General features: G+C 41.2%; 1 protein-coding gene across 1 annotated transcript in view; it reads left to right on the top strand.

Moving 5' to 3' along the window:
- Nucleotides 1-22,637, top strand: part of TMPRSS13 (transmembrane serine protease 13) — a 122,543-nt gene that overhangs the window by 33,957 nt on the left and 65,949 nt on the right. The window lies entirely within an intron of this gene.

Below are 22,637 nucleotides of genomic sequence, written 5' to 3' on the forward strand. Positions count from 1 at the left end.
AAAAGCATCCTAGAGCTACACGGGAGGAGTTAGTGAATGACCTCAAATTAGCAGGGACCACAGTCACCAAGAAAACCATTGGAAACACATTACACCGCAATGGATTAAAATCCTGCAGGGCTCGCAAGGTCCCCCTGCTCAAGAAGGCACATGTGCAGGCCCGTCTGAAGTTTGCCAATGAACACCTGAATGATTCTGTGAGTGACTGGGAGAAGGTGCTGTGGTCTGATGAGACCAAAATAGCTCTTTGGCATTAACTCAACTCGCTGTGTTTGGAGGAAGAAAAATGCTGCCTATGACCCCCAAAACACCGTCCCCACCGTCAAGCATGGGGGTGGAAACATTTTGCTTTGGGGGTGTTTTTCTGCTAAGGGCACAGGACAACTTAATCGCATTAACGGGAAAATGGACGGAGCCATGTATCGTGAAATCCTGAACGACAACCTCCTTCCCTCAGAAAACTGAAAATGGGTCGTGGATGGGTGTTCCAGCACGACAATGACCCAAAACATACAGCAAAGGCAACAAAGGAGTGGCTCAAGAAGAAGCACATTAAGGTCATGGAGTGGCCTAGTCAGTCTCCGGACCTTAATCCAATAGAAAACCTATGGAGGGAGCTCAAGCTCAGAGTTGCACAGAGACAGCCTCGAAACCTTAGGGATTTAGAGATGATCTGCAAAGAGGAGTGGGCCAACATTCCTCCTAAAATGTGTGCAAACTTGGTCATCAATTACAAGAAACGTTTGACCTCTGTGCTTGCAAACAAGGGTTTTTCCACTAAGTATTAAGTCTTTTATTGTTAGAGGGTTCAAAAACTTATTTCACTCAATGAAATGCAAATCAGTTGCTATCTTTTATTTAAGGTCATTTTTTCGATTTTCCTTTTGATGTGCTATCTGCCACTGTTAAAATAAACCTACCATTGAAATGATATTGTTCTGAGACTTTTCATTTCTTTGTCATTGGACAAACTTACAAAATCAGTGAGGGGGTCAAATAATTATTTCCTCCACTGTATGTACAGGAGAAGGCACTGTCCCCTCTATCCACCTGGGCCAGACAATGTAGGGACAATCCAGCTTAGTTATTCACTCTGGCGACACGTGATAGCTGAGGGTTGTCATAACTCACTAGTATTTATTTATCTTGCAGCAGCTGTGTTCATCTTTGCAAATGTTTAGTTTTTACAAGGATCTGGCGAATGGCCATAGTTCCTGTTAACTCTATGGGCCTATTCCAATTCACTTTTTCTCCTATATTTTCTCCTAAAAGATACGTTTTCATCTTCTGTTTAAAATAACTTTTGCACTCTGCAAATGAAAAACTAACAAAAAGTAGGTGAAAAGAAACTACACAAATTAGTATTGTCTTCCTGGCTTAATGGCATTTTAATTTCAGTGTGAAAATATCACCTAGGTGAAAACTTAGGAGGAAAAGTACATTGCATCTGTGCAGTTACTATAGTACAAACATCTCTTGCCAGCTATTGTTCTTTGTGAAATGGTTGTTTTTAAGACAGTCAGATTGGTTTTGAATTATTTTATTTAAAACAAAAAGGATACAGGTTAATAAAGCCATGTTATAACATCCAATATTGACACATGCTGGCTTTTAGTTGGCCGCAAGTTGACCTGCTATTACTCTGCCCTGTGTTGACAAGTACGTATGATGCTGTCAGGGTGATAGTTAATAAGCCATGGAATTTATCATTAATTGTGCTTGATTAACACTCTGGATTTTCCTTCCCTATTGGTCATATGAGATATGCTATGAATTGAGACATTAATATCTTACTTAATTTGATTGCTCCACGATGTTATCATTCATTACTGAGGTATTCCACTGTGTCATTTCAGTAATTAGGTTGACTGAGCATTTCATTAAAGAGGTGACCTTATAATCCTGCAATCAGCTGTTATACGTTTTTATACACAGTGGCCATACTTTGTTGGTATTTGATAGTTAGTATAGAAGGAGGTCTAAAGACCATGGCTATGATTAAAGGGTACCCAAGTGACATGTGACATGATGTTCCATTTTTCTTTTTTCTCATTGTAAGAATTAAGGGCATGATTCACAAAGCTTTTTCACCTGTTTTCCTCTTTCACCTTATCTATGTTAGATTTTTAAGCTCCTAAAGAGCAAAATATAATATAATTAAGGTAAGAAAAGTAACAATGAAAGTAAGTTCATATATTTTTTCATCATTTAGGTGATAAATAAGTCATTTATGAGAAGTTTTGTGAATAGAGCCCTAAGGGGCAGCATGGTGGCGTAGTGGTTAGCTCTCTCGCCTTGCAGCGCTGGGTCCCTGGTTCGAATCCCAGCCAGGGCACTATCTGCAAAGAGTTTGTATGTTCTCTCTGTGTCTGCGTGGGTTTTCTCCGGGCACTCCGGTTTCCTCCCACATTCCAAAAACATACGGATAAGTTAATTGGCTTCCCCTAAAATTGGCCCTAGACTACAGTACTTACACTGCATAATATAGACATATGGCAATGGTAGGGATTAGATTGTGAGCTCCTTTGAGGGACAGCTAGTGACAAGACCATATATATGTACACTGTACAGCACTGCGTAATATGTCGGCGCTATATAAATACTAAATAATAATAATAAAATAAAAGTATCCAGGGGTGTAAATGACCCTTTCTCTTCAGTCTCACTTAAAGTGTACCTTAAGTGTCCCAAAAAAATTGAGTTTTACTCACCTGGGGCTTACCTCAGCCCCCTGCAGCTGATCGGTGCCCACGACGAGTCGCTCTGATGCTCCGGGTCCCGCTGGCGGCCACTTCCGGTTTCGCCGTCAGGACCCGTCAGGCTGGGGAACGCGGCTGATACTACGCGTTCCCAGCCAAAATAGCACCCCTATGCGGCCATATGTCCGCATACGGGTGCCTATGCGGACATATGGCCGCATAGGGGTGCTATTTTGGCTTTAAGTTGCAGCAAAGCTCTCACTGATAAATAATTACAGGCCATAACATTTCGCATGGCAGAGAAACATTTCTAAGTACAGGGAACATATACAAGTTCAATAGTTCAATGTTGGAGCTGTTGTCATTCAGCTGAGACAATAAAAACATTAACATTGGATTTTATTTAGCTTTTATATATAAGATGTGGATTCTGAAAAAAATTATTTAATTAGGGCTACAGATACAGTTGCTTATCTCATCAGTTTATTTTCATTCCGGTGTTTGGTTTAAAGATGAAAGACATATCATTATTGTATATTTATATAGCGCTGGCAGAGAAAGAGTCAAAACAACTGAAGTTATAGTTGAATTTAAAGAGCATTAGGAGTTTGAGTACTCACACGAAATCTAGAAGTGAATCTGAAGGCAATTAAAAAAAACAAAACAGATAATTCCCTAAGGAAAAGGAAGGCTCTGGGTCCTAATAAGCCTTCCCATTCCTCTCACAGTCCCTCCGTGTTCCAGCGTTGGATCTCCCACCGCGGGAGGCTTTGAAAGTCTTTGGGAGTCTGAGTGCTCCTGAAGATGGACGGTTTCATACCGCGCATGCGCACGCGCGCGAGAAAGCAACATGGTGTGGCCCATCTTCAGGAGCACTTGGGCTCCTGAAGACTCAGGCAGCAGCAGAGAGCAGTCTCCAACCAGTTGGCCTGAGACTGCGAATGGGGAGCCAGCAGTGGAACGCAGGGACTGTAGAAGGAAAGGGGAAGGCTCATTAGGATCCAGAGCCTTCCCTCTACTTAGGTGAGTATCTGTTTTTTGTTTATTTTTTAATTGGCTTCAGACTCCCTTTAAGGAATTAAGTCCAAAAGTGCATAAAACTGAATTAAATAAATATGTTTACATGAGATCTTGAAAAGTGAAATAAAGGTTAATGCTTCTTACTCCAAAATTTGGGGAATAAAATGTTGAGATCTGAAAGAAATTATTATTAGTAGTTATTAATAATATTATCCCTCATTCATTATGATCAGCATTAACAATATATATAGCTAAGCCATAGGTGCTAAGTTATTGGTGTTGCAAACAATAACTTGTCAAAAACATGGAATATCGCCTACTAATATGCTTAAAAAGAACATTCCAATACACATAGCAAAAGGTTTTTTTCATGCAGTGATAATTGTAATGCATTGGCAGTGCAAGTGATAATATTTTAATTGAAAAAGTGGCATACAGCTGTGTGATATGTGGGCTATGATTTTAACAGAGTAGGTTTTTTGGTTTGTTTTATGTTTAACTCTTTTAGAACAGATGTCTCTTGTCCCTTCAAGGACCAGAGGCTTTTTCTATTTCTTCCATTCCTGATCACTGTAATTAACAAAGATCAGGAGGTCAGAAGTCAATGAAAATGGCTCCGGACCTATAAGCGGAAGTTCATTTCCTCCAGGAACAGGGATCGCTCAGGACCGCGGTTAGTCGCGGTGTAGAATCAGAATTAGAGAGCCATAGATGCGGCGTAGATTCTACTTACCGTGGTGCCGAACCAGTTTATTTTCAGGCACCATGTGTCACTATTAAATAAAGGTTTAAAGGAAACCTGAGATGAGATCATTGGCTGTATTTATACTTACCTGGGGCTTCCTCAAACCCCAAGAGGTGTGTGGAGTCCCTTGCCATCCTGTCTGGCTACGGCTACTCCATTATTCTGCTATTTCATCTGGTAATTGGGCCGGCCACACTTTTCGGCACTCGCAGGAGCATAATGGGAGCGCATGCGCGGCCAAGGCACACATGCACTGAAAGGCACGACTGACTGGATTGCCAGCTATCTGACGTGGTAATCGTTAGGGCATACACGACTCTGCCACGCAGGCGCCCCTTCGCACTCCGCAGCCGGGAGTGTTCTGCGCCTGTACAGTAGTACTGTGCAGGCGCAGAAAGCTTCTGGGCATGGGAGCCAAACAGATGCATGTGCTCAGCCTAGCCATGCATGCGCTGAAGGACACGACTAGCCGTGACTAACCGGATTACCAGATCAGAAAGCAGCAGAACTGAGCGGACGAGGAAGCCCACACACATCAAGGGGCTGGAGGAAGTCCCAGGTAAGTATAAATACAGTGTGAGGAAACGCGGAAAAGTCGCCGCGTGTACTCAGAACGGGGCGGCTGATTCCGCGTCCAACGCGGCGGTTTGCACGCATAGGCCTACATCCAGTAAGATGGCCGAACGCGGAGGAACCGCCGCATGCCGTGATAGCGGTGCGGCGGATTACGCGTCCAGCACGGAAGGTGATTTGCAACACATGTCTGGTGTGGCTGGGACTGATAGTCCACACAGGTTCAGAAAGAGAGGCAGAACTTTTATGACAGCCAGAAGGGAGTCAGCTGACCAAGCTGGTCAGCTGACGATTCAACCTGTTCCCATTGGTCCAGCACTTAGGGGAGGCGCTGGAAAGCGCTTTGCTATATATACTGGGTGCTGGTCATTCTCTGGTTGTCTGCCGTTGCGATCACTACGTGGAAGCACTCAGACCTTTTGTCAGATTCTGTGTTTTATCTCTGTTATACTTCAGACTAGTTCCAGGGTGTTGATGATCACGGACCTCACACCCAGATTAGGGACTTGTGTTATATCTCTGTTATACTTCAGGCTAGTTCCAGGTTGTTGATGATCACGGACCTCACACCCAGATTAGGGACTTGTGTTATATCTCTGTTATACTTCAGACTAGTTCCAGGGTGTTGATGATCCAGGAGCTCACACCCAGATTAGAGACTTGTGTTACCAACCTGTTATACGTCAGACTAGTTCCAGGGTGTTGATGATCACGGACCTCACACCCAGATTAGGGACTTGTATGATCATTCTGTTATTCTTCAGACTAGTTCCAGGGTGTTGATGATCACAGAGCTCACACCGAGACTAGGCATTGTATATTATCTATTATGACCTTCTGCTTTCCTGACCATTCCTCTGCTTTCTGATTCGGTACCACGCATATCTGATATCACGTTGTCAAACCCTGCCTGTCTTGGATACCGAATCAGCCTTCTGTCTTTGTACCTTATCTGTCTGTCTGTTGCCGACCTGGCTAGTCCGACCTTGAGAACTATCTCCTCTGTTTAGAGATAGTTCACAGATCTGTCAGTGACACCCCACCCTTGGTGTCACTCACACTCTGGTCCTTCCTTCACTCAGCCTGACCCCCCCCCCCTTTGGGAGCCTCGAGCCGAGGAAGGAGCCTGTCCTTCAGGCAGTATCCCATACTGCCTTGTATCCCCTTTACGGGGACCCTCCTCAAAGTATTACTGTTGCATCAAACACTCATATTACTCAGGTGTCCAGAGGTTAGAGATATATCTGATTATCGGTGATACTGCAGATCATCAATAATCGGGTATATGTCTGTATTCTCGGTGATACTGCAGATCACCGGTAATCAGATCCTCTCTGTGTTACACCGATCGTTACATACAGCCTATGATGTAATCTCAAGTATACTTTTTTACAGGTAAACAACATGGATGTATGTGATGTTTTTTGGGACAGTTATTTGTCTTTCAGGGAGATTGTGCTGAAGGCATTACATTTTTAAATCGGTTTTAAAAGTGGGCAAAGAATAGAAGATTTGGGGATAAAAGACTGTATTTATTGGAAGGACAGATAGATTTTAATAAATCCATAAAATCCTTTTTTAGGGATGACTGAAACAAAAAAAGATCTAAATTCATCAGAATTACTACTTACTGAACAAAATTCCAATGTTTAAATTAAAATCAATGGCTCCAAATTTCTGTGTTAATTGCCACGCCACCAGTGCAGGCTCACATCACCAAACACGTCAAAAATTGTCTTCCAAAACTAACTTCTAGTTTTTGATAAATATGAGTTTAATCTTTAGGCAGATGAGAAATCAAACTGATTAGAATATCAAAGTGCAGTTGAGCTGTGTATGGTATGTTTTCGATCTGTGAAATAAATAGAATCTCACTGTAAACATTGATGGAAGTATTGATAACAAAGTAAATACAAATCTTTTGATGGTTGAATAGTGGATGGTCAGCTTTAAATTCCATTTTCTCTAAAAAATATGTTTTTTGGAATAATTTTTTTTTTACTCGTTCCATCAATTGGCCCTGACATACTTAGCAATGTTGGTGACAATAATATGAATGTTTTGGTATTAACCAGGAAAGTCAGCTCCATACACTTCAATGCAATGCATAATAAGTAACAAAACTAAACAAAACTTGGATATAAGAACAAAGGGGGTAAGAGGTACCCACTAGCCAGGAGTGTATACAACTGAGTTAAAAACAAATAAAAGAGAAAAATGGGGAGGTGGATTACCTCAACAACTCCAAATTCATGTATATAAATATAATACATTTTTAATAAGCACAGGCAACACGTTTCTTAAGTCCCTGCCCACTTCCTCGGGCCAAATAAAGTTCAAAGCTAGGTGCAGAGCGAATATAAGCAATTTCTGAATTCCATAATTGAACTTGTAAATGCTGAATTCTAAACATTTTTGGGATTGAAAACAAAACATTGTCTGAATGTAAAAAAAGTAAACATTTTTCAATTATTTGTTAGAGATATGTTTAATGTCCTGGGTGGAGCATTGGTCCCTCCATACATCCTTCTACTAGCTATGGGTGTAGAAAGTCTATATACTTCAGTTCCAGTACATATTATCTGGCCACTAATCATTTGAACGCAGGGAAAATCTGAGAGTGCAAGGTAATCGAGGGGAATATAAAAAATGTTTTCCTCTACTGATTACCTAATTCCTCCTTCTCTGCATGTAATTCGAGGTTCGGCTATTACGGTGTATGAACGGCAGTGCCCATATCCGGCACTACCCATGGGGCGGAGATGACCTGCTTTGTTTCAGTTCCCCATAATGCTGGTTCAGAAGCAGCAGATTTATTTCATACATAATAATTTATGTATAGGTTATTAATAATGTTGCTAGACTGGAATTGCTTTCATATCCCAGTAAATATTATAGGCAGGGTTATGGAATTAATGGGAGCTCCCTGTTTCTGCTCTGTCCACATTTAGGATTTTGGGTAGGTCCATTAATCTCCCAGAGTTATTCCAGATGTGCATCTTAATATGGTTGTGGTAGATTGATGACATGCTAGTGACATAACAGTATTGAGGAATTGCATGGCGATCCTTTCTACAAATGAAAGGAATATAAAACTTATTTATACATGCAGAAAAACACACCAAAGGCCAGCACTTGTCTTTCGTGTCCTGTCAAAATAACCCACACCAGGAATAAACAAAATTAGTTGCTGAGAGGCGTCACAAGATGAAGGGCGTCCCCTGAAACAGGTTGTGACCTGTGACCTTTTGTGGGGTGGTAGGACAGTGTGTGAGTTTGGAGCCAGCTTCTGTTCGGAGGAACTTGGAGTTACACAGCACAGCTGGCGTGTAGCAGCGGCCTAACCACACGCCTTACTCCACCTTACATAGGGTACGTTTTTCTTGTATGTGCTGTGTTTTTATTAAATTTGATACTCCGCCATGGTGACGCGTTATGTGGTTTTTTTTTGTTATTTATACATGCAGTCATATTATTTTATTCAGGAATTGGAATATAGGGCTTCAGAAGGAGTAGTGCCCTTATAGGTCCCCTGGACGCCTCCTTCCCACCTCCCTATCATCTTCCCAAGTTCCCTCTCTTGGCTTTTGGGGTCTGGAAAACAGGCTCTTCAGTTTCTTTGTTTAGGCTGTATTTGTTCTTTAATCTTTTACATTTTTGGACGTCATTCAATGTTCCACAGAGAGCATCATTTTAACTGTGGTAATACCTCCTCCCACATTTCAATCCACTCTCAGTCCTATTTGTTGTTACCATTGTTATCATGCATTTCTGTCTTGTACTAAATAAAAACATATTTGACAATAAAGATGTAATTGAGCCTTTAAAGAAGCTGGAAATATGCTTCTCCTCACCACCACTCATTATCTTCCCTCACACAAATGGCACGTTCTGGAGGAACAGTCTCTCCAAATACAGAAGAAAGGCTCAGAAATAATGTGGTTGACTTAGAGAAAGAGGTTACTGCCATCAGGAACTATGCATGAAGCCTATAATATTGCCCTGAGATAATCTTTTGTCAGGCATTAAGGCAATAGAAAACAGTCCTGAAGGTAGGGTTGAAGTAGGAATAATTGTAATGCTCTCCATCTCTGGACCACATTGGGAACAACTTGATAGCAAAGGGCAGTTTGCCCATTCCTCACATGACGTAGGCATGCCTGTATTATAGTGCCCATGTTATCCACTACATAAGGGGGAAAAATCAAAAGGGGACTGTACATAATATTGCTGGAGGATATTAATGATATTACAATCTAACGAAATTCTTCATAGAACTTCTATAGAAAAGATATAAAATGAGCACTAATAAAAGGAATAGTGACTGCATATGCCACTAAAAGAAAAAGCGAAGCATCGTAGATTTACAAAGTAGGAATACTTCCTCACATTCACAATGCAGAATTACACATTTACCCCTTTTTGTGGATACATTTATTAATTTCATCTAGTGTGAGAAAGAATATATATTTTGTATATTACCATTGATGTCTCTTTAATTAAAGGGGCACTACAGTGAAAAACTGTAAAATTTAAAATATGTACAAACATATACAAATAAGAAGTACATTTTTCCACAGTAAAATGTGCCATAAATTACTTTTCTCCTATGTTGCTGTAACTTACAGTAGGTAGTAGAAATCTGACAGAAGTGACAGGTTTTGGACTAGTCCATCTCTTTATAGGGGATTCTCAGGGATATATTTATTTTCAAAAGCACTTAGTGAAAGGCAGTTGCTCTGTCCAACTGCCAAAAAAATCTGTGTAGTGAGCAGGGAAGCCGGCCAGCATCTTTGTATAAATCTTTGTTAGGGAATATCTTTATAAAGAATAAAAGCCTTGCTGAGAATCCCCTAAGAAGAGATGGACTAGTCCAAAACCTGTCACTTCTGTCAGATTTCTACTGCCTACTGTAAGTGACAGCAACATAGGAGAAAAGTAATTTATGGCTCATTTTACTATGGAAAAAATGTACTTCTTATTTGTCTGTTTGCACACATTTTACATTTTACAATTTTTCACCGTAGTGCCCTTTTAAACTTTGTGGTGAACTGGTAGCCATAACATTACCAGGGCTGGTTCTAGCTACAATGGAGCTCCGGGGAAAATGTAAACAGACCATTCCGATATAACCTCTCAGCCCCTGCCAAAGCAAATTCACCCCACAAGGCCACCCAAGCTGTCTACCCCCAGGCCAAGATCCCCTACCCCAACTTTATTGTGCTCCCCGCGCACTTGCAAAGTTCTGCACAGCATAACAACTCACCTGTCTCCCCTGGGGCAGTTTCCGGTGGCCCGTATGGTAGCACCATCCCTGGACACTACAAGAAAAGTTAAGCCACACTGTGAAAAAGATTCATAGGGAAAATGTCTAGTGGGCTATTTATACAATTCTATGCATGCCTGCTTTTTGTAATTTGCATCTCACAGAACATGTGGCCCTGATTATAGTTTCCAGGGGACAATCCAGGTCAGTGTGCATTTAGGAGATCCTGACATTGAACACTTGGAGGCACCTCTGCAGCACAATGTGAGGACATGAGTGCTGTAGGTGGTCACAGATTATCTTGTACCAGATGTGTCCACTTTAGTGAATGGTTTATTTACACACAAAAACTGCAGGATGAGTACAGCAATACTTGATGAGTTTGTATGCGCGGAATCTGTACACTTACTCCATTACAAGTGTCACCAGCTGTGATTCATCTTGCAGCTGGTGCACTAAAGACATAGTGGCTGGTTTGTTTTGTCAGAGAAAATTGCTTGATGAGTATAAAATGTGTCTGTTATCTTGCCATGAGTCGGGAAGTGTGCAATTGCCTTTACAATTCAGCCCAAACGGTGATCATATTGACTTAGTAACTGGAGAGAGTTAGAAAAATAAATAAAATGCCATACAGGCTAACTGGTGAAAGCAAACAACAGTGACCCTGGATTTATTGTGGTTTATGTGGTATTACCCTTGCTTACTTAATGCGGTTTTAAACCCTGACATAATATTCAATAAAAACATGTTTTTCTACTTTTTATATGCCATACGGTTATCATATTTGCATTTGTGCATAAGTATTATTATTCATTTAGAAATTATACGTTCCCAAAAGTACAGTTTTTTGCTTTGTGAGCTGAATTTGCATTTTATTAATAACTGGTTTTATACATTATGTATTGAATTCAGAAATGCTTTGAGTCTCTGTCCGTGTCCAGTAGCTTCTCCACAGTCAGAGAATGTGTCACATTCCTCACTTGATACATTTAAGTAAACACAAGATACCGTATATACTCGCATATAAGCCGACCCGCATATAAGCCGACCCCCCAACTTTTACCTGAAAAAAAGCAGGGGAAAATGATTGACCCCCATATAAGCCGGGGGTAGGAAATGCTGGATTGGTGCAGGCGCGTGATCCCCAGTATAGCTAGTATAGTGCCCAGTATGGATAGGTAGTGCCTCAGTATAGCTAGTAAAGTGCCCAGTATAGCTAGTATAGTGTCCAGTATAGCTAGTATAGTGCCCAGTATAGCTAGTAAAGTGCCCAGTATAGCTAGTAAAGTGCCCAGTATAGCCAGTATAGTGCCCAGTATAGCTAGTAAAGTGCCCAGTATAGCCAGTATAGTGCCCAGTATAGCCAGTATAGTGCCCAATATAGCCAGTATAGTGCCCAGTATAGCCAGTAAAGTGCCCAGTATAGCCAGTATAGTGCCCAGTATAGCCAGTATAGTGCCCAGTATAGCTAGTATAGTGCCCAGTATAGCCAGTATATTGCCCAGTATAGTGCCCAGTATAGCCAGTATAGTGCCCAGTATAGCCAGTATAGTGCCCAGTATAGTGCCCAGTATAGCTAGTAAAGTGCCCAGTATAGCCAGTATAGTGCCCAGTATAGCTAGTAAAGTGCCCAGTATAGCCAGTATAGTGCCCAGTATAGCCAGTATAGTGCCCAGTATAGCTAGTATAGTGCCCAGTATAGCTAGTAAAGTGCCCAGTATAGCTAGTAAAGTGCCCAGTATAGTCAGTATAGTGCCCAGTATAGCCAGTATAGTGCCCAATATAGCCAGTATAGTGCCCAGTATATTGCCCAGTATAGCCAGTAAAGTGCCCAGTATAGCCAGTATAGTGCCCAGTATAGCCAGTATAGTGCCCAGTATAGTGCCCAGTATAGCTAGTAAAGTGCCCAGTATAGCCAGTATAGTGCCCAGTATAGTGCCCAGTATAGCCAGTAAAGTGCCCAGTATAGCCAGTATAGTGCCCAGTATAACCAGTATAGTGCCCAGTATAGCCAGTATATTGCCCAGTATAGTGCCCAGTATAGCCAGTATAGTGCCCAGTATAGCCAGTATAGTGTCCAGTATATTGCCCAGTATAGCTAGTAAAGTGCCCAGTATAGCCAGTATAGTGCCCAGTATAGCTAGTATAGTGCCCAGTATAGCTAGTAAAGTGCCCAGTATAGCCAGTATAGCGCCCAGTATAGCGCCCCCCTCCTCCCCCCTGCTATTACCTGCTTTAGGCAGCGGCCGCTCCCTAATCCGGATTCCCCTCTCCATCATGCATATACCGAAAGTGTATTACAGCTGCTGTGACAATGCAGGGGGCAGGAAAGAGTGTGGCTTCCTGTAACGGCGATGTGTATTGCCGTTACCAGGGGAACCGCTCTTTCCTGCCCCCTGCATCGTCGCAGCAGCGCTGGCTGTGATACACTTACCGAATACGCATGATGGAAAGGGGTACCCGGATTAGGAAGCGGCCGCTGCCTAAAGCAGGTAATAGCAGCGGCGGCCGCGGAGGGAGCGGGCGGGGGGGGGGTGCGCGGACCACCACCCATGACTCGCATACAAGCCAACCCCCCAACTTTTGGCCCCCTTTTTGAGGGTCAAAAATTCGGCTTGTATGCGAGTATATACGGTAACATAATCTACATCTTCGGATGCCTCCACATTTCTCTTTACTGAACTTTCAAGCTCTGTGTGTAACCCTTTGAATGCTGGTCTAGTAAAAAAAAAATGCTGGTTGTATATAATATGCTGTAAATAATTTTTTAGAGCAAAGAAGAAATGCTGGGTTATATTCCGCTTTAAAGGACCTCTGTCGCAAAAATCTTAAAATATATGTAAACTTATGCATTTAAGAAGTACGTTTCTTCCAGAGTAAAATGAGCCATAAATTACTTTTCACCTATGTTGCTGTGACTTACAGTTGGTAGTAGAAATCTGACAGAACCGACAGATTTTGGACTAGCCCATTGCCTCTTGGGGGTTCACAAGGATTTCTGTATTGTTAAAATGCACTTAGTGAATGGCAGTTGCTCCGTCCAACTGCCAAAAAAGTGTAAGGTGAGCAGGGAGGCTGGCCAGCATCTTTGTATGAATCTTTTTCAGGTAGTGTGTTTATAAATAAAGGCCATGCTGAGAATCCCCTATAGAAAGATGGACTAGCCCAAAACCTGTCGGTAATGTCAGATTTCTACTACTTACTGTAAATGCCAGCAACATAGGAGAGAAGTAATTTATGGCTCATTTTACTCAGGAAGAAACATGCTTTTTATTTGTATGCGTTTTAAATTTTAAGATTTTCGCGACAGTTCCTCTTTAACCACTTCCCAACTGAGGGGTTTTACCCCCTGACCACCAGAGCAATTTTCACCTTTCAGCGCTCCTTCCATTCATTCGTCTATAATTTTATCATTACTTATCGCAATGAAATGAACTATATCTTGTTTTTTTCGCCACCAATTAGGCTTTCTTTAGATGGGACATTATGCCAAGAATTATTTTATTCTAAATGTGTTTTAATGGGAAAATAGGAAAAAATGTGGGAAAAAATTTATTATTTTTCAGTTTTCGGCCTTTATAGTTTTTAAATAATGCATGCTACTGTAATTAAAACCCATTAAATGTATATGCCTATTTATCCCGGTTATAAAACCGTTTAAATTATGTCCCTATCACAATGTTTGCCGCCAATATTTTAGTTGGAAATAAAGGTGCATTTTTTTCAGTTTTGCGTCCATCCCTAATTACAAGCCCATAGTTTATAAAGTAACAGTGTTATACCCTCTTGACATAAATATTTAAAAAGTTCAGTCCCTAAGGTAACTATTTATGTATTTTTTTTAAATTGTAAATTTTTTTTTTTTTTTTAATTACAAGAAAAAAAAAATTGGGGAGTGTGGGAGGTAAGGAGTTAATTTTTTGTGTAAAACAAGTTTATTTGTGTGTAAAAAATGGTTAGGGTGTAGTTTTACTATTTGGCCACAAGATGGCAACATTACCAATTTGTTTCATGCGACCTTCCTTCCGGACGCTTGCAGGAAGTAGAAAGAGGCTGGGACTTTGTTATTTTTTCACAATGATCGCGCTGCTCAGCCGAGCGGCAGCAGATCATTGCGGGGCTTAGATCAACGAACGGGAATGGATTTTCCCGTTCGTTGATCTCTGGACGAGCGGGCAGCGGCGTATTTACTACGAGCGGGAGCGCGGACAGTGGCGGGAGTGCGCAAAGTACGGATTTCTCCATCCCTGGGGGTGAAAGGATGGAAAAAGGGGCGGAGAAATCCGTACGCGCGGGGGTAAAGTGGTTAAAGAGACACTGAAGTGAAAAAAAAAATTATGATATAATGAATTGGTTGTGTTGTACGGATAATTACTAGAAGATGAATAGCAAAAAAATATTCTCATATTTTTATTTTCAGTTATATAGTGTTTTTTATAACATTGCATCATTCGCTAATATTTGCAGTTTACACGCTACTGAGCATTCTAAATGTTTTTACAGAGTAGGCCAGTAGGCTAGCTCTCTTCTGGAGAGAAAAAGAAAATACAGTGACTGACAGTTGAGATAACAAGCTTCAGAAGACAGAGCTCTCTGCCACTTTGAAAGTCTTGGAGCTCAATAGCTTTTTTGTATAGATAGCAACTGGATTTTTTTTAACTCTTCCTGTACTGGAAACAATATTAGACTTGTGTCTCTGCTCCTAATGTTTTATTTCTTAGCTGTGCTACACATACAAATTATTATATCATAATTTTTTTCCGCTTCAGTGTCTCTTTAAACCTTGACCCACTATAATTGAGTTATTTTAAATGTCTTTTGTTAATTAATATGTACGTTCTGTCAGGGATAAACTGTAGTTCATAAACCTTGGAATTTATCATTAATTGTGCTTAGTTTTGTTTTCCCCTTTTTTCTCATATATTATAAAGCATATTAATCCCCTCTATTTATTTTATTGCTGTTGAAGGTAGGGCAACATGGGTGACATGGGAGATGTCTGAATTTCTTTCTTAACCCTTAGTGGCCAGAGAAAATGTTGCCACTTAGAAGATGTAAAATGTAGGGTCAATGTCTTATGAACAGCCCGAAATATAACATGACCTGTAATCTAGCATTAGCACCCAAAAACCAGCGGTAAGGACTTGGATTAATTCCCATAAACATTATGTTATGTCAGCCTAACAGAAACATAATGCCAAGGACAAGCCCCCCATAATGCCAAGGAGTCAAGGACAAGCCCCCCACTACCTCCTCAAAAACATCATCCAGATTATAGCTTCAGAAATATAATCACAAAGGCAACACCCTGGATTATTTCCTCAGAAATATAATACCGGGGGGCTAATTCCCTGGATTATATCGCCAGAAACAAAATGCCAATGGCTATCCCCTGGATTATCTTCCTAGAAGCATAACATTAAGGGCAATCGCTTGTATTATCTTCCCAGAAACATAACATTAGGGGCAATCCCTTGTATCATCTTCCCAGAAACATAACATTAGTGGCAATCCCTTGTATTATCTTCCCAGAAACATAACATTAGGGGCAATCCCTTGTATCATCTTCCTAGAAACATAACGTTAGGTGCAATCCCTTGTATTATCTTCCTAGAAACATAACATTAGGGGCAATCCCTTAGATTATTTTACCAGAAACATACCATTAGGGGGAAATCCCTTGGATTATCTTCCCAGAAACATAACGTTAGGTGCAATCCCTTGTATTATCTTCCTAGAAACATAACATTAGGGGCAATCCCTTAGATTATTTTACCAGAAACATACCATTAGGGGAAATCCCTTGGAACATTTTCCCAGAAATATAGCATTAGGGGAAATCTCCTGGATTATCTCTTCAGAAACATAATGCCAAGGACAATTCCCTGGATTATCTCCCCATAAACATAATACCAGGGGGGCAATCCTGTTTTTTTGAATAAAAATGTTATGCTGATTTTGTTTGTCTTATAAAATACAATAGTGAATGTCTAAGATAATGTCAGGGCTGCGGAGCTTACCCCCGCTTCAGTCTCTGGCAGCGCCCATGCGACCTCCGGGTCGGCCAGCCGCGTTGTTGGGGATGACGTCAGCGGCTCGTTAGCCGGGCTCCAGCCGCATGACGTACACAGACTGTTGAAGGGTGGACGCACGCGCTGTCTGCGTCGCACCTCTTATGCACTCAGGAAGCATGTCAGCTGACATGCATGGGTCCACCCCTGGATGCTGATTCGCTGACAGCATGGGGGTGTGTCTGTTCCATCAGCCCAGGCTTCTTAAAGAGACTCCGTAACAAAAATTGCATCCTGTTTTTTATCATCCTACAAGTTCAAAAAGCTATTCTAATGTGTTCTGGCTTACTGCAGCACTTTATACTATCACTGTCTCTATAATAAATCAATGTATCTTTCCCCTGTCAGACTTGTCGGCCTGTGTCTTGAAGGCTGCCAAGTTCTTCAGTGTTGTGGTTCTGCTATGAACTCCCCCTTCCAGGCACCTCTATGCACACTGCCTGTGTGTTATTTAGGATTAGAGCAGCTTCTCTCTTCTCTCTTATCTTTTACAAGCTGGATAAATCGTCCTCTGAGCTGGCTGGGCTTTTACATACTGAAGAATTACAGACAAGGGCAAAGCTGTTTGCAGGAAGAAAAAAGCAGCCTGAAACTTCAGTGCATAAGAACAGGGGGAAAGAAACACACAAATGATCTCTTAAGATTCAAAAGGAAGGCTGTATACAGCCTGCTTGTGTATGGATGTATTTTCTATGTGTGGACATACTGTACATCAACCTACTTCCTGTTTTGGTGGCCATTTTGTTTGTTTATAAACAAACTTTTTAAAACTTTTTTTAACCACTTTTAATGCGGCGAGGAGCGGCGAAATTGTGTCAGAGGGTAATAGGAGATGTCCCCTAACACACTGGTATGTTTACTTTTGTGCGATTTTAACAATACAGATTCTCTTTAAGCCTTAGTCTGTCAGTCTCACGTTGTCTGTTGTAGCTAACACTTTGCAGTGAAGGCTTCAGACCCTAGTCAGATCCTTGTGTGCTTTGAATCGGCAGGACCCCGGGGATTTCACACCAGCTCAGACATTATATATTATTGTGTTTATTGTTATGACCCTCTGCCTGATTACTTACTTTGATTTTGCCTAACGATTCTGTACCTCTGTCCATCTGATCTATTGCCGACCTCTGCCTGTTTACTTACTCTGATTCTGCCTAACGATTCTGTACCTCTGCCCATCTGATCTGTTGCCGACCTCTGCCTGTTTACTAACTTTGTATTTGCCTGCAGATTTTGTACTGTATCTGTCAGATCTGTTATTGACCCTGATTGCCTGACCATTACATTATCTGTACTCAGTGTCAGTGCTGCCTTCTACTGACACTGTCTGTAGACAATTCCCGTTGAGGGAACGTCTGATATTTGTCTGTCTTCTAGTGCTCACACACTAGCAGATTGTTACAGATAAGATGCTAAATCTAAACTAAGGTTTTCTTCTTAATGGTTTTGCAACCTATTCTGTTTATAAAAAGTTAAGAAATACAAAGCAATGTTATGTAACAACAATAACATAACATAAACAAACTTGCACACAGATGACTAAACAATGCTTATACTGAAATGTGTAAGGAATAAATAAATATTTATCCTTTGTCAGGGCTTGTAAAATCATGTAGTTCCATAGTTGGGTGAATTAATAGAGAGGTCCATAGACTAGCCTTGATACTTCTTCATCCCGCTGATTTTATATTATGTCTGTATGGCTTTACAACCCTTTCAGGGCCCTTTTACACTATATCAGTTGCTGTCAGTTGTAACTGAAATGATAACTGATGTGCAGTCCAGTGTCCATGTTTCCCTATGTCCTCTTTCACACTATGTGCTGAAAAACTGAAGCTTTTTCACAATGCACTGCTATGGAGAAAAAAATGCATTTGAACGCAACACATAGCAAAGCATTAAACCACTTTAAATGTAAAAGGGCCCTTAGAGGCCGTTTTAAATAAAGCATGCCAGTATCAGATCAGGATACAAAATTTCAGCAATATAACGTGTTTCCCTGAAAATAAGACAGTGTCATATACATTTTTTTCCCAAAAGATGTTCTATGGCTGATTTTTAGTAGATGTCTTATATTTCTATCAGGAAGTGTCTCTCAATCAGCAAAACATTTCCTGTTCCTTTGTACTGAACTGATCCCATGCTGAGTATCCTCCTGCCTACCCCACTGTGCCTCCTCTTCCTGTGGTGTGTATCCTCCTGTCTTCCTCACTGTGCTTCCTCTTCCTGTGTTAGATCCTAAGTACTGTACTGATCAGGCACCTGCCCTGTCATTCCTGCACACAGCTGATAACCTTGCTGTGTGTTGGGATGTCTGGACCAGTGGCTGATCGGCACTCCACCGCTGTGTCCCCACTTGCTGACCAGCTCTTTAACTGGCGCTAGGGCTTATTTTGAGGGTAGGGCTTATATTTCAAGCATGGTAAAAATTCCAGATAGGGCTTTTTTTCAGGGAAGAGCTTATTTTGGGGAAACAGTTTATATTTTTTTTTCCCATAATCGGTTCTGACAGAAGATGGTGCTGTTGAGCAATATCACAAATGCTCTATGATAAAATGCAGTTGGCTAGCTGTGATTCATTCTTTTCCATTACTAAAATTAAATTTGCTCACCTGAAAACAGATTAGACCTTGTCTCCATATGTGTATAATCATTGCATTTTCCCTGCGCTTCCACCACTGGTCCAATGTCGATGCTCCACAATCCCCACAGCTGAAACAATAGCGGGTATCCAATCTTATGAGGCAAAGGACGATTGGCCAGTGGTCAGGCGTCAATGTTATAATGCAGTTCACAACTAGCAATTAAAGTGTCCATTAACGATACAATCCTGCAGCCGACTTATCGTTTCCGAAAAATGGATCTATTGCAATAATCTGATTTAATTGGCTAGTGGGAATTTGGCCTTTAAAAGGCACGACTGATAATTTACAATCAATTACCACAGTGGAAACAGTCAATCGTATGTGGGATTGTATTGTTAATGGCCACCTTTACATTTAAAGCCTTTTGCACATTACATGCGATTCTGATTCCAATTTGTGATTTTGACATGATTTTACATGCAATTCCAATTTGCGATCTTTATTCAGTACTGCATGCTGCCCTTTTTCTGTGTTTTTCTCCTTGTTTTGATAGCATCCAGGGAAAATCAGAATCGCAAATTGGAATCGGAAATCAGATTGGCAGTGAGAAAAAGGCCTAAAACCGTGTAGATCAAAGTCATCACACATCCAAGAAAATGTGCCTAACATAATTAAACTAGGTTGTACCACAGCGTTCACAAAAATAAACCTGCTTACACTAAATTAGCTGTGCTTGTCCACTCTGGTGAGATTGCTGAAAAGATATATAATGTGCTTACAGCTCAGGTCCAAATCACAAGCCAGAGCTCTGCAGACGAACAACACTTATTTCTGTGGTGTAGTAAAGTTATAAAAAGACCAGTCAGTTAATACCAGATCCAGCTAGTGATCGAATACTCCTGTACTGGAAATCAGTCGCTGAAAAATGATTCATTTACCACCTTGCATTGCTTAAAGAGACACTGAAGCGAAAAAAAATATATGATATAATGAATTGGTTGTGTACTATGAATAATTACTAGAAGATTAGCTGCAAAGAAAATATTCTCATATTTTTATTTTCAGGTATATAGTGTTTTTTCTAACATTGCATCATTCTCTAATATGTGCAGATTAATCAACACTCTGCATTCAAAATGATTCTTTCAGAGCAGTCTGTGAAGTAATGACCTCTCCTCTGGCAGAGAAAAAGACATTTGTTTACTTACAGTTGAGATATTAAAAGTCAGATAACAGCCCTCTCCATGACTTTGAAAGTCGTAGAGCTTAATGGCTTTTTTGCATAGAGATAACAACTGGAGTTTCTTAACTCTTCCTGTACTGGAAACAATTAGACTGATGTATCTGATCTTAATGTTTTATTTCTTAGCTGTACTACACATAAAGATCATAATATCATACATTTTTTTTCGCTTCAGTGTCTCTTTAAAGGACCAGTGTTGTGAAAATCTTAAAATTTAAAATACATGAAAACATATACAAGTAAGAAGTTTTCTCCAGCCCCTCACAGCTGTTTGTCCCACGCTGACAGCTCCGTTCGCAGCTGCCGGCTCGGGGTCTTCGCATGTTGCAGAGGACGACCTCGAGGTTGCGTGCAGGGCCGCTGTCAATTAAGCCCATGTTGTCCATGGCGTACTGCGCAGGTGCAGTAGTTCTGCGCTTGCGCAGTATGCTGCAGACAACATGGGATTAATTGGCTGATAAGTCTTTTAAGCAATACCAGTTGCCTGGCTATCCTGCTGATCCTCTGCCTCTAATACTTTCAGCCATAGACCCTGAACAAGCATGCAGATCAGGTGTTTCTGACAATATTGTCAGAACTGACAAGATTAGCTGCATGCTTGTTTCAGGGTTATGACTTAGACACTACTGCAGCCAAACAGATCAGAAGGATGCAAGGCAAACGGTATTGTTTAAAAGGAAACAAAGATGGCAGCCTACATACGACTCTTATCTCGGGTACACTTTAAAGCACACCTAAACTGAGAGAGATATGGAGGCTTACATATTTATTTTCTTTTAAACAATGTAAAATTGCTTGGCTATCCTGCTGAAGGTGCAAATACATCTAGCTATGGGCAGATCAACCAAGAGGCAGATCTCTGTCAAGGCACTTAACTTGAATCCTTGTGCAGATCGCTTGATACTCCTCCCTGTATTGCCTGAGGAAGCGGGATTGAGCCTGCGAAACGCGTTGCAATTTTTTGGGAGTTTCTAATAAATGTGGTTGACTGTCTGAATCGCAGTCGTTGTCGTGTCTGCTAGAGGGAGGTAAGACCTCCACTTCCTCCTTCATTTTTGCCAATTAAGTTGGTTTTTAAGCTCATTTAATCTAATTTTATACTTTTGGCGCCTCTGTTCCTTATATACAATTTCGAGTCTACCCTTGGTGGAGGGTTGCTACCCTTTTTTCCTGTCTACAGAGAGCGACTTCTTAATCCTGAGTGGGGTCAGGACAATCTTCCCACCTGCCTTTACAGTGGTTGCCTGCTGGTGACCCTGACTTGTGAGTATCTAGCAATACCAATTTATTGCCACCTTATCCAGTACGTATTACACTATTGGGGCTCTTGGTGTTCCCTGTTTTTATCTCCTTGCAAGCATTTAAAGGAGCTATCAGGCATTTCTATGCAAAATAAGTGCTACTTACCCGGGGCTTCGTCCAGCCCCAAGCTCCCAACATGTCCCTCACCGCAGCTCCGCCATCAGCCGTTCGCTGCCGCTGCCTCCCGGTCCCCAGTACTGCGCCTGCGCAAGCGCCGCTGTCAATCACCACGATGTGGACCGGAGCGTACTGCTTTTAGGGCATGACAAAAAAAAAAATGCCGGGGTTGATGTGCGTTTCATAACCCGTTTCAGTGCATAGTTACATAGTTAGTTTGGTTGAAAAAAGACATTCATCCATCAAGTCCAACCAGAAAAAATAAATAAATAAAATAATAATTAAAAATTAATAAAACACCATCCTGAATTTGCACATTTCCCAGTTGCATTGCGATCCCTTTTTTTTTTAAACGCTCGTGAACGCGTATGTGAACGTGGTACATTAGAATCAATGTAACAAGCTATATCTAGCAAAGCGTACGGCGTAATGCGTTGTGAAAAACGTACAGCAACGACCCTACTGTGGACGACGCCTTAGTTTAACACTACTGCATCCAAGAGATCCACAAATGCCATGGCATAGCAATAGGGGTTGCAGAGGTTGCGACCGCTTTGGGGCCCTTGGGCCGCAGTATTAGCTGTCTCTTGGTCCTGTGCATGTAATAATCACTTCCATCAATGCTTTGAATAGTGGTAATCATTAACAAATTAATTTGTACATGTGTTATGTATAGTGTGCTTGGAGGGGGGGGGGGCAATGTGAAACCTGCACTGGGGTCCATAGCTCCTTAGCTATGCCACTGCACAACTACTATTGTTCAACTGGTACTATTTAAAAGGAAATAGATGTGGCAGCCTTCTCTGTTCATGGGTACTTTCATCTTAATCACATTTCAGTAGAAGCACTTTCATCACTTGCACTGTCCCACTACATGTAGTACAGAGCTAGGCAGCTATCAATACACAGCACACCTAACCACGCACATGGTTTTATAATTAATGGCTATGCAATATAAAGTTGCAGTCTGTGTTCTCAAATTATTATGTGGAAAATTCTCCCTAAGCTTCTTCTTGATA

This window comes from Hyperolius riggenbachi, chromosome 6 (assembly GCF_040937935.1).
Source record: "Hyperolius riggenbachi isolate aHypRig1 chromosome 6, aHypRig1.pri, whole genome shotgun sequence".
Taxonomy (NCBI): Eukaryota; Metazoa; Chordata; class Amphibia; order Anura; family Hyperoliidae; genus Hyperolius; species Hyperolius riggenbachi.